The sequence below is a fragment of the Gossypium arboreum genome, chromosome 10 (genome assembly GCF_025698485.1).
Source record: "Gossypium arboreum isolate Shixiya-1 chromosome 10, ASM2569848v2, whole genome shotgun sequence".
NCBI lineage: Eukaryota > Viridiplantae > Streptophyta > Magnoliopsida > Malvales > Malvaceae > Gossypium > Gossypium arboreum.
In genome coordinates this window covers 22658881-22671318 of record NC_069079.1, presented here as the reverse complement: position 1 = coordinate 22671318, position 12438 = coordinate 22658881, and the positions used below count along the sequence as shown (strand labels likewise).

At 33.0% G+C, this 12438-nt stretch overlaps 1 long non-coding RNA gene across 1 annotated transcript; it reads left to right on the top strand.

Annotated features, from left to right (window-relative positions):
* The first annotated feature begins 117 nt into the window (after window positions 1-117).
* On the top strand, window positions 118-1316 carry LOC108488965 (uncharacterized). Its single transcript, XR_001871854.2, has 3 exons — window positions 118-251; window positions 589-859; window positions 943-1316. It is a non-coding gene; the product is annotated as an uncharacterized LOC108488965 (long non-coding RNA).
* Window positions 1317-12438: the final 11122 nt, after the last annotated feature.

Genomic DNA, 12438 nt, shown 5'->3' with positions numbered 1-12438 from the left:
TTTTTAATAATAGACCTTATACATCTAGTAGTATATCATTTGACCTGTCTCTATAGGTTTTAAATTTTAAGAAAAACCATAAAACCCTTTTTTATTTTCACCAATATTTTTACGGTGAACATTTTTATTCCTCTTTGTCGTACGTTCAGCACTTTCACTAAATATCGCCTTCATTGGAGCACATCGACTGTAGTTGCCACCCCTTTCCTCTTCCGATTTCATTGTCGTCGTTGTCGCCTTATTTAGAGAAGGTAAGTTTTACTGATTTTGTTTTTGTCTCTTTCAATATATTTGATTATCTCCAAAACCTCAAATCCCTATATCTGCTTTTGCCCCCAAATCTCTACATCAACTTTTGAAAAAAAAACTCATCTCTCTTTCTCTTCGAGCTAATGAGATGTAAATAATCTTCTTATGTTCTTGTGATGTTAGATTCTTCAATAGGACTGTATATTTCTTATTTTGAAATGAGCTTGATGTTGCTCTAATTCAAGATGCTCAGGATGAAAAGCTTTGGTTTGCTTATTGGATTTATTGGATTCAATTGTCGTTTTACCCACTCTATGTAATTATATTTATATTTTGAAGATGATCAATAATCATGGAAGGATGATATGTATGCGCAAGTTAAAAAGCCGAAAAAAAGGGGTCTGTTGGTTGTATGGGAACAATATCCACTTCATCTCATAAGTTCGTTCCTTCATCATCTAAATCCCAACAAAATTAAAAGATAGAACGGTTAAAAACAGAGATTCAAGATTTGAAGGAAGTTTTAGGTAATGTTTTAACTTTACTTAAAACAAAGTTTCCAGACGACAATGTGAATGTTCTAACTGTTATGCGGGCGTTCAATAGAGAGGTAATATAATTTAGGCTTTTATTTATTATTTTATGTAAAATTATGAATCTTAAATATCTAACTTTTCTTTGTAATAATTTTAGGTATTTGATGCTAGTAGTGGTCTAAATTTATCACAACGTCCGAGAAATTGATCTTCAAGTTGCAGTCATCAACTTGATGAAGATGAAGATGGTAAATTATGTCCAAACTTCATTATTTTATATAATTTCGTTATTTGATTTCCTTAAATACATATACATTTTTCATCAATTTTATACAAGTGATACTCCAAAGGAATATGTGGCTATGTTTAGACTTTGTTTGGACTATATATTTGGTTTGGTTGATGACTTTAGTCTTGACTATGTATTTCGTTTATGTTTGAGTTATGTAATTTGGACTATGTTAGCGTTATATTTGACTTTTTGTGAATTATAAATTTTAGTTTGAACAAAATTAAAAATTTTTTTAGCAATTGGAAACTATTCAATCCTTTATCGACGATTTAAATTGTCACTATATGTCTAGGGATATTATTTGAAAATTCAATCATGGAACATTTATCCAAGGTCGTTTCTGTTGCTATAAATTCAAGGAGATAATAAGAATTTCACTCTATTGATCATTTATTAACAGTGAAAATCGTGGATACAGGTATTATCAAGTCAACATTGCAAACAGTGTCTATCCGACAGTAATTATTTTAGCGACCCTCAAATCGTCATTATAGACATTTAGACCTATTTTGACGATCATGTATTTCATTGATAAAAGGGTATACCGACGTTACATGTGCCAATAGTTAACTTTTTGTTGGAATAACACTTTTGACCGTCGATGTAAGGGTAGATTGACAGATTTTTTTTAGCGACAATTTTTTGGTAGTCACTGTTACAACTTCTGGAATCTCTTCTACCTAGTAAGTATTCGCATCCCTTCGATACCCTCTTCCACAATCTTATGTGCTTCTCTATTGCAATGTCTGCTTGCATATCAAAAAATAGGCTTTAGAAATGATTTCGCTAAAAAATGAGCATCAACAATGTAAGCACTAATGTGGGATTTATCCTCATTTTCTTTCATAATCCTCAAAATGACCGTCCGAGAATCGCCCTTCACCATAGTAAACCCCATATCAAGAGCAAGCTGTAGGGATTGAATAGAGGCCAACGCTTCTGCTGAGAAAGCATCAAGTATGTGCAAATCAATCATCATTCCACTACCCAAAACTTGACCGTAAGTACTTTTAATCACAAAGTTTGTTCTTAATTGTCTTGACTTAACTTTGAATACAACATCAAAATTGATTTTCACATAAGAATTAGGTGAGGGAGACCACCTCTGAATTCTTTAACTTGGCCAACTTGTACAAATAACTTCTGAATTCTTTAAGAAATGACTGAATCTTCATGCCAACCTCTTGCATTGATTAAGGTTTATTCTCCATAATATGCTTATTACGCGATGTTCAAATAAACCAGATGGCCACAACAATAACTTTGTAGATAGGTAAAGAATTTTTATTGAATAAAAACTTAAACCAATCCAAATAATTACCATTCTGGATGGTCTTAATCACATGGAAACATTTATAGGAATTGCATCCAAAACATTATATCATTTCCCAAAAATATATTAATTTATTTCAACCCTTACAATATTTCTCAACCGAAATTCACAAAATATTCATTTAGTAATTTCAGTAAAGAAGATTTACTCGATAAAAATTATGTGAAACTCAGTTTACATTATTTAATTGGATCCTCTATATGTTGTGCAACAAGCATGTACACATTGCGTCTAATATTTGTCAAATTAAATTAATTATAAGACATTTTATAATTAATTTAATATGTATGACAAGTTAAATATAATTTCATCTTTCTTCATATTCCAATCATTTCACCTTGGTGTGACCCTGTAAGATCATGTAATAATGGAAGTAATATTAAAACACTTCTAATGTTACAAATAGTTAGTGGCTCTAAAATTGCATCATTGCTACCCAAGCTACAGAAAGTCATGGTTTGATACAATCTTTCTATTATAATACTATCGTCTAGTATATATCTTTGTCCGTTATATTTAGATTGAACATAAGTCATGGAATAGTCACACTTGTGTAGTCCAATTTCTTATTTCTTAAGTTTTAAGTAGACTAAAATAAACAAATGAGTATAGTATCTCATATCAACTCATTTGAGAACGATTATGCATTTCTAGTCTCACTTGATTAAGGGGCCCAAGAAATTGCTCCCATTATGTAAAAGGGGTGAATCATATTTTGATCATTCATATCCTACTACATAGATTTTGATATATGCAACAACAGTTTTCAACTATTTACAGAAGATATGTGACTGTGTCAAAGTATACAATTCTCAATGTTAGAGCTATAATGACCTCAAGCCTAAGGATCATATATACTATTATCACTATAAGAATTGTCGTGACTGTTACATAATAATCTAAAAATCATTCTCATGGTGAGTTAGTTCAGTTCATTATTCTCCAACATATACTTATGTATGGACTTAATATGTAACACCACTCTCTCTTCTCTGTCATCGAAATCAAGTTACGAGATGCTATAGTAAATAACTGAACTGAAACATGTAGATTAATTCAAGTATTTAAAAAAAACAATTCTCAAATCATCATACTATCAAACAAACAATGTTTTGCATACAAATTTGAACTTAAATCTAACTTACAAAAGCTCTAAAATCAATTAAAAAATGAATAAGGACTAATTTAAGATTTTACACAAAAAAATAATATAAAATGCAAAATAAGGGTCGCACGACCGTGCAGCCAGGCCATGTAATGCTGTATCACATAGTCGTATACCCAAATCGCGTAAAAGACTGAAGTCGTGTAAATCTAAGTCACACGATCATGTATCCAAGCCGTATAACTAACTGTGACTGTGTTATTACTCACGCATCCTAATTACAAATGACACATGGTTATGTCACCAACCTGTGTGTGACACACAACCATGTGGTCAATCGTGTAACACCAAAAATAACCATTATGCAATTAATTCAACCCAAACACTTAAGCATTTCCATACACATTTAAGTACGTTAAAATCTTGCCTAAAACACTTCAATTACTCAAGAAAAATCATGATACCATACATCCTAATAGTGCCTAACCAATATGCTATTTTGATACCTTCACAACCAAGTTCTAAAACATTATCAAAATATCCAACAAATACAATACCAAAATCTTTCAATCATGTAGCTCAAACATACATAAAATCCTATATTGCAATTGTTCATTTTACCATGAATAACTTACCAAACCTTACCTTTTTAACAAGCCAAAACATGTCTTAACATATAACAATATTAACCAAATAGGTCTCAAACATATTAAGTGTCATTTAACAAGCATGCCTTAACATTTCATTTAAGAATCACCTAAAATCAAACTCCAAACTCATACATGTTTCAAACCAAGAATACATCAACCAGACATACATATTTTCCATTCATTCCATCAAAAATATCGCATAACCTTTACAAGGAACATTACATATATACCATTATAAACTCATTACAACATCAACCACGTGATTCCAAAACAAACTATATACATGCCACATAATCGAAATAAAAACGATATCAAGATCTACAAAGACTGAAGTTGGATAGTGTGAGCTCTTGAGTGATTTGATCTGCCAAATTCTGCAAATGTCAACTGTAGGGCCCAATTTTTGCCCGGGCCCAACAAACCCAAATAAACCAAAAACCAAATACCCAATTTCAACCCATTAGAACCCAAACATAGCCAATTACAATAAAACAAAGCCCAAATTTTTAAAAAACCCTAGCCCACAAATTTTTTTCAGCAAAGAGGGAAACCCTAGATTTGCTGCCTCCCTTCAGCCACCATGTGCCCACATTCAACCGCCACTAGCCACTTTCTCCGCCACTACGCTCCACGCACTCACGCACCATGTCCAAGCCACATCCGCCATACGTGCAAGTGTGCACAAAAACAGTTGTAAATGGCTATATAAAGCTACGAATATGTAGTGTTTGGGGTTTTTTTTCTTTCTTTTTTTCAGAGAAATTGTACACGAAATACATACAAAAATCAATAGAAAGCAATCAAAAATATACTTCAAAGGTGATTTATCGCTATTTATTATGTTTTTCATTTTCATTCGGGTTTACAATACAAATATCAAAATAAAAAGGAGAGAGAGAGAAGTTCACCGGAGTCGCATCGTGTTCACATCGTCGGAGGGCCTTCGCTGGTCGCGAATGGAGGGCCTGGGCACTAGCCTTTCGGCTGGGAAACAGGGGGAGAGTGAGGGAGAAGAGAGAGTCTTACGTTTTTTTTTTTAAATAAAAGGGTAAATGATTTTTAAGGAAAAAGGGTTAGAAATTTTTGGTTTTCTAAAGGGTTCTTTAATGTTAAAAAGAAGCCAAAATAAAGGCTTCATTTTTTTAATTTCAAAACAGTGTTTGGGGGGGTGGAAACAGCACGCGTGTTTGACCTGGTCCACGCACATATGCCCCTTAAATGGGGAATTTTCGCATTTGGTCCCTCTCCTTTCGCGCTATGTTTTGATTAAGTTATTTTTTCATTTTCTTTGCTTCTAAGTTTTTTCCTGAAATTTATGTGTCATTACAACTTAGTCCGTGCCTAAGTGCTACGTTTTGGGACTTGGAACATTTTCATTTTTGGTCCCCGCTAGTTTAGGCGTGTTTAATTCAGGTCTTTGATTTTGTTTTAACAATTTAATTTATTTATAATTTATTCTTTTAGCTTTGTTTTTATTCCGATTAAGCTTTTAGTTATATTTCTGTATTTCTTTATGAATTATTTATCATTATTTTTAACATACTATTTTTTGATCCTATACTGTTTTAGTTTGTGATTTCTTCCATTTGTATATTTTAAAATTTCTATTTTAGATTATTTTTATACGTGTCTTTTTTTTTTGGTTTTCAAAATTTATTTAATATTTATTTTAGATAATTTTGTATGTTATTATGCGATACATTATTTTTCATGTATATTGTTGATTTCATATTGTTTTCCTTTTGAATTTATTCACGTATATATATAATTTTTCTTTTTAAATCTGTTTATCCGTAGTTTATCTCTTTTAGAGATCTTATTATATTTTCTTTTTAACAACCTCATTTTTTTATATTATATATTTATGTATTAATTTTATCTAAGTTTTATTTTATGCGTTATCATTTTTTTGAGGCAATATATATTTTGTTTTAGATTATTTTGGTATTTCATATGTCTTTTTATGTAATGTTTATTTTAAAACTCATCCGTGCATTATTATGCTTATTTTTGTTGCATACTTTACTTCAAATTCTCTCGTATGTGCCCATCGTTTTTTGTACATATAATTTAAGTTAGGCTTTTATATATATATATATGTATTGGTTTCTAATTTCCTTCTCTCCGTTTTATTTTAAATTCATTTATTATCATTCAAAATTTGTTTTATATTTTATTAGTACGCTATACAATTGATATAAAATGTACATATGTCGTATTTAGTTTTGATTGTTAATATTGTTTGAATATAATGTGTTGGGAAGTTATTATTATTGTATATTTCAAATTGTATGTTCGAATTGTTATCTTTGTCGTTCAATAATGTAATGTTGTAATTGCGTATATTTATTTTGTGCTTGATACTATGCCTTTTTCTCCAACACATTTGGGCCAATTTTATTTGTTTGATTGTTTTGTACCACTTGTGAACTAAGTAAAATGCGTTTTGAGTTAACTTTATAATTGTTTATTTGAAAATCTCTCAAAACAAAGACAATGTTTGATGTTTGGAAATTCGAGAAAACGTGCCCTAACGTGCTGGGTTTCGATTTTCCGTTTGTCCAAAATAATCAAATATCCCTTTAAAACTATATCCGTGTTTTCTAAATTTTAAAACAAGGCTGTAATATCCCGAATTAGGGCCTAATTGGAATAGTGGTTTCGTGACCAAAAATTCGAGATAAAAATACTTATTTTATAATTATTTTGATGTTTATGATATGATTGCATGATTGTGTGAAAATTTCGTGATGAAATCCTATGCCTAAAGTGCTTAAATTGAAATTAGGGACTAAATCGAATTATTTGCAAAACTTGCATTCTAGGAGTTTTTAGTATGAAATTGTTTTGGAATATTAATGAGGAGGTATTAAATAGAAATTTGACCAATTTCTAAGTCTATGGACAAAAATTGGACATGGATGGAATTTTTGGAAAGTTTAGTAGTAAGGGCATTTTGGTCATTTAGTTATTAAAATGAATTAAAAATAAAATTAAAAGCCAATTTTTATCCATCTTCTTCATTAGGCCGAAATTTCAAGGGTTCTCCTTGGTTAGGGTTTGTTTCAACCTTTCAAGCTCCATAGTAAGTGATTCCAAGCCCCGTTTTTAATGTTCTTTACGTTTTTGGAATCCCGGTAGCTCGATTAAGCTTGTGCTAGCAATAATTCAACATAGGGTTCATACTTGAAAAAATACCCATAGGTGAAATTTGTGTATTTTGGTATTTTATGATAGAATATGAGGTTTTAAATTATGTTAGACAACTTGTACTACTCGGTTTTAAGCGAAAACGAGTAAAAGGGCTTAATCGGTAAAAATACCTAATAGTCATAAGTACATGTTAGAGTGTGAATTTGATGTTTCCATAGAAGGGAAAAATGATCAGCATGTCATAAAACATAAGAATGAGGGATGAAGTTTAATTCCCGAGCCTAGGGGCAAAAGTGTAATTATGCAAAAGTTTAGGGACAAAAATGTAATTTTGCCAAAGTTCGTATTAAATGCTGTTTTGATGAATGTATGTATTAAATAAGATTAATTTGGCATTATAGATCAAGAGAAACGAGATTCAAGTCGCGATCGAGGGAAAAACAAAGTTTACGAAGAATAGGCTCGATTGCTAATAATTTTGTACCGAGGTAAGTTCATGTGTAAATGTAGTAACATAATTATCATTTTAAGCAATTTAATATTGTTTATATGATATGATGCTGATTAATATCATGAAATATTATGCTTTGTGGTTATTGTTGAATAATATGTAATTATGTGAATTACTTGATGAGTATGAACTATCACTGAAGTATCAATTTCGATATTCCGTGGAAGATGGAAAAGATGTGTGATCGAGGAAAACGCCCGTTTGAACCTTAGGAATAGATTAGAATACAAGTGACATGCCACTAGGATGGTTGAGTTCCGAACTCGTTGAGTTGAGTCCGAGTTCACTTATGGGCGGGTTACATGGTAGCTTGGCTACATAAGTTCCGCAGGCTATTGAGTTTGTCTAGCTGCGGGTATGACACTTACGTTCATGACATCCGCATATTCGAATTATATTCCGATGTGTTCAACGGGTGAATCTTACGTGAATAAGAAGAAGGCCTAAAACGAAGGTGACATGTTGGTAAGTGTGATAAATGAGAAAATTTGACAGGTATGTGCTTAAACCCTCGGGTTGAAAACTTGGTATGATGAAATCGTAGAAAGATATTAAATGTAAATGAAACATGAATGTCTTGGTGTTGTTTATACAAATGATGTTTTATGTGAGATTGTGTGATTATGTTACTTGCTATTTGCATGTAAACTTACTAAGCATTTGTGCTTACTCCCTCCTTTTCTTTCATTGTAGTTTTGACAAGCCGGTTTGAGAATCGGGATAGGTCGAAGACTTGTTCACACTATCCGAAGCCTTAAATTGGTAAAATGGCTTGTGTATTTTGAATGTGGCATGTATAGCAAAATACTCACTTTGTGTAATTGATCTTATGATATGGCTATGGTTTGGTAAGAAAAGGGTTTGTAAATGATTAGCCATTAGAATGGCCAATCTAAGTCATATTTGATGTTATGTATGTTTAAAATGCTATTTAGTCCATGAAAATCCTTAGTAAAGTGAAATTTGCCATAAAACAGAATTTGATAGCAACAGTGATGTAAATTTGAAAAATCACTAAAAATAGTAGAAATGGAATTAAATGATTAGTAAGTTATGAAATTGAAGCTTAATTAGTCTATTTTCATATGGATGGAACAAAACAGGTATATAAATTATATTTTATGAGATATTTGAATTTTTGTGAAACAGGGCCAGAGTGATTTCTGGATCCCCTATTATAACTTTAAAAATTCATCATAAATTGTAGAAAAATAATTAGAAGTAATGCTTTATACATACAGATTCCTTATTGAGTCTAGTTTTAATAGAAACAAACTTCATAGTCATTGAAATTCTGTACAGAGAGATATCTGATTCGTAATATACAGAGGTCAGAGCAGTCGTACCCTGAAACAGGGGAGACTTTAACTAATAAACTGTACTAATTGGCTTAACCAAAAATTCTACAAAAAAATTAGTAAATATATATATGAGTCTAGTTTCAGGAAAAATTTATGGAATTGGATTTCTAGTTTTGGAACTCGAGATATGAATTTTTAAGCGACTGTGACGCAGATGCTAGCTTGACTGGAAATTTTAAAATAAATTGTTTGAAATTTGTTTAAGTAATGAATTAAATCATTAACACCTCGTGTTCGACTCGATGACGGTCTCGGTGCAGGCGTTACATTTGGTGGTATCGAGCAGGTTTAGTCGGTTCTCGACTAATGTATTGTATGTACGGGTTTTGCTATACATGTCATATATATATTGTGATAGTGTGACGACTTGACTTTTTAAATAATTTTTTATAGTAAATGGATCCCGATCCGATTCTGGTGATGACGAGAGTAATGCACCAGCTCGGCTGAAGGGCGGTGCCAACTAAAAATCCACCTCCTATTGTTGGTCAAGGAGGAGGAGAAGGGGCTCGGGAAGCCTTTCTCCAAATGATGAGTGCCTGGTATACTGAGTTCGTTCGTACGAACCCGAACGCACAACCTCCCCCACCTCTCTCGATTCCTCAACCTGTACCCCCGATGCCTCAAGGTGTAGATCTGATGAAATTTCACAGAACTCCAGTTGATGAATCCGTAAACAAGGGCCAAGAATTCGGGAAAACATTGATGATGATGCGAGAAAGCGAGTTTTGGCTCGAGAATTCTATTCGAGTATTTGATGAATTTTCTTGTACACCTGAGGAATGCTTGAAATATGCTATATCATTGTTGAGGGATTCACTTATCATTGGTGGAAGACATTAACTTCAGAGTACCGAAAGAGAAAGTAACTTGGGAGTTCAAGAATTTGGAAGAAATATATCGATGAAAGATTTATTGATCGAAGCGTAAAGAGTTTCTTGAATTAAAAGAGGAACATGACGATTCTTGAATCTGAAAGGGAGTTTGTCAGATTGAGTAAGTATGCTAGAGAATATATTCCTACAGAAGCTAAAATGTGCAGACGATTTGAAGACGGACTCAATGAAGACATCAAAGTATTTGTTGGGATTCTTGAATTAAAAGAAATGATAGTATTGGTTGATTGAGCTTGCAAGGCTGAAGAACTACTTAAAGAGAAGAAAAAGGTAAAGGCTGAGACTAGAAATTAGAAGAAAAGATCGACGAGCAGTTCATTCTCACGGCAATCCAGAAAATCTAGAAATATGAATCCTCGTTCACAGGTTTCGGCTGGACAATCATATAGAAATTCTAAGAAGCAAAATATGGGTCCTAAATCTCAGACTACTTCTCTGGCTAGTATGGGAAATACGAGATTTGTTAAGCCTGAGTGTCAGCGGTGTGGCAAAAATCATTTTGCCACATGTAGAGCGAATGAATGTTTTTGGTGTGGTTCTCCGGATCATTTTATTAGAGACTACCCAGAAAGAGCTGAGAAAGAAAATTTTCAGAATGTAAAAGCTAGTGGTGCAGACTCGAGGGGAAGATATTCGAGAAAAGCTGGAAATGAAGCAAGCAGCAAAAATGTAGCCAGAGATTCAGCAGCTAAATCTGAAGCAAGGGCTCCAGCTAGAACTTATGCTATAAAGGCACATGAAGATGCTTCATCACCCAATGTGATTACTGGTATATTTTCTCTTTATGATGTTAATGTTATTGCTTTGATTGATCCCGGTTCTACTCATTCATATGTATGCATAAAACTGGTGTCTAGTATGAATATACCTATTGAGAACACAGAATTTATGATTAGAGTGTCGAATCCGTTAGGCAAATGTGTGATGATTGATAAAGAATGCAAGAAATGCTCTTTAATGATTCGGGGTTATTACTTTCTGGCCGACTTGATGTTGTTGCCGTTTGATGAATTTGATGTTATTTTGGGTATGGATTGGTTGACATTGCATGATGCTATAATAAATTGCAAAGAAAAGGTTATAGAATTAAAGTGTGAAAGTGGTGAAATTCTGCGAGTTGAACCAGACAAATCAGAGGCATTATCTAGTATGATTTCTTCGATGTCGGCTCAGAGATATTTTAGAAAGGGTTATGAAGCTTATTTGGCTTATGTAATTAATACAAAAGAAGTTGAAAAAAGTTGAATCGGTCTTGGGTTGTGTGTGAATTTGCGGACGTATTTCGGAAGAATTGCGGGTTTGCCTCTCATCGTGGAAGTAGAATTTGGTATTGATTTGATCAAGAACAGACTCCGATCTCGATTGCTCCATATAGAATGGTACCAGCAGAGTTGAAAGAATTAAAGTCACAGTTGCAAGAGTTGACTGATAAAGGCTTTGTGAGACCGAGTTTTTCACCTTGGGGTGCTCCCGTGTTATTTGTGAAAAAGAAGGATGGTTCTATGAGATTGTGTGTTGACTATCGGTAGTTAAACAAGGTGACAATCAAAAACAAGTATCCATTGCCAAGGATTGATGATTTGTTTGATCAGCTAAAAGGAGCGACATGGTTTTCAAAGATTGACTTGAGATCTGGGTATTACCAGCTGCGAGTAAAAGAGTCGGATGTGCCTATAACTGCTTTTAGAACAAGGTACGGTCATTATGAATTTTTAGTTATGCCATCCGGGTTGACAAATGCTCCTGCTGTGTTTATGGATTTAATGAATCACATATTTCGGCCATACTTGGACAAATTTGTTGTGGTGTTTATAGATGATATTTTAATTTATTCAAAAGATGAGACAGAGCATGCTGAGCATTTAAGGATAGTTTTGCAAACTTTGAAAGATAAGCAGCTGTATGCTAAGTTTAGTAAAAGTGAATTTTGGCTCCAGGAAGTTGGATTTTTAGGTTATATTATTTCAGGTGATGGTATACAGGTTGATCCTAGTAAGATTTCAGCCATTGTTGATTGGAAACCACCGAAAAATGTAACCGAGGTTAGAAGTTTCTTGGGGCTAGCTGGGTATATTGGCGGTTTGTAAATGGATTTTCTATAATTGCTACTCCTATGACTAGACTACTCCGAAAGAATGTTAAATTTGAATGGACGGAAGAATGTCAACAGAGTTTTGAAGAATTGAAAAAGTTATTAACTGAAGCACCAGTGTTGGTACAACCCGAATTAGGTAAAGAATTTGTGGTGTATAGTGATGCTTCTCGAAATGGCTTAGGATGTGTACTTATGCAAGAAGGAAAAGTGGTGGCTTATGCTTCGAGGCAGTTAAAATCTCACGAAAGAAATTATCC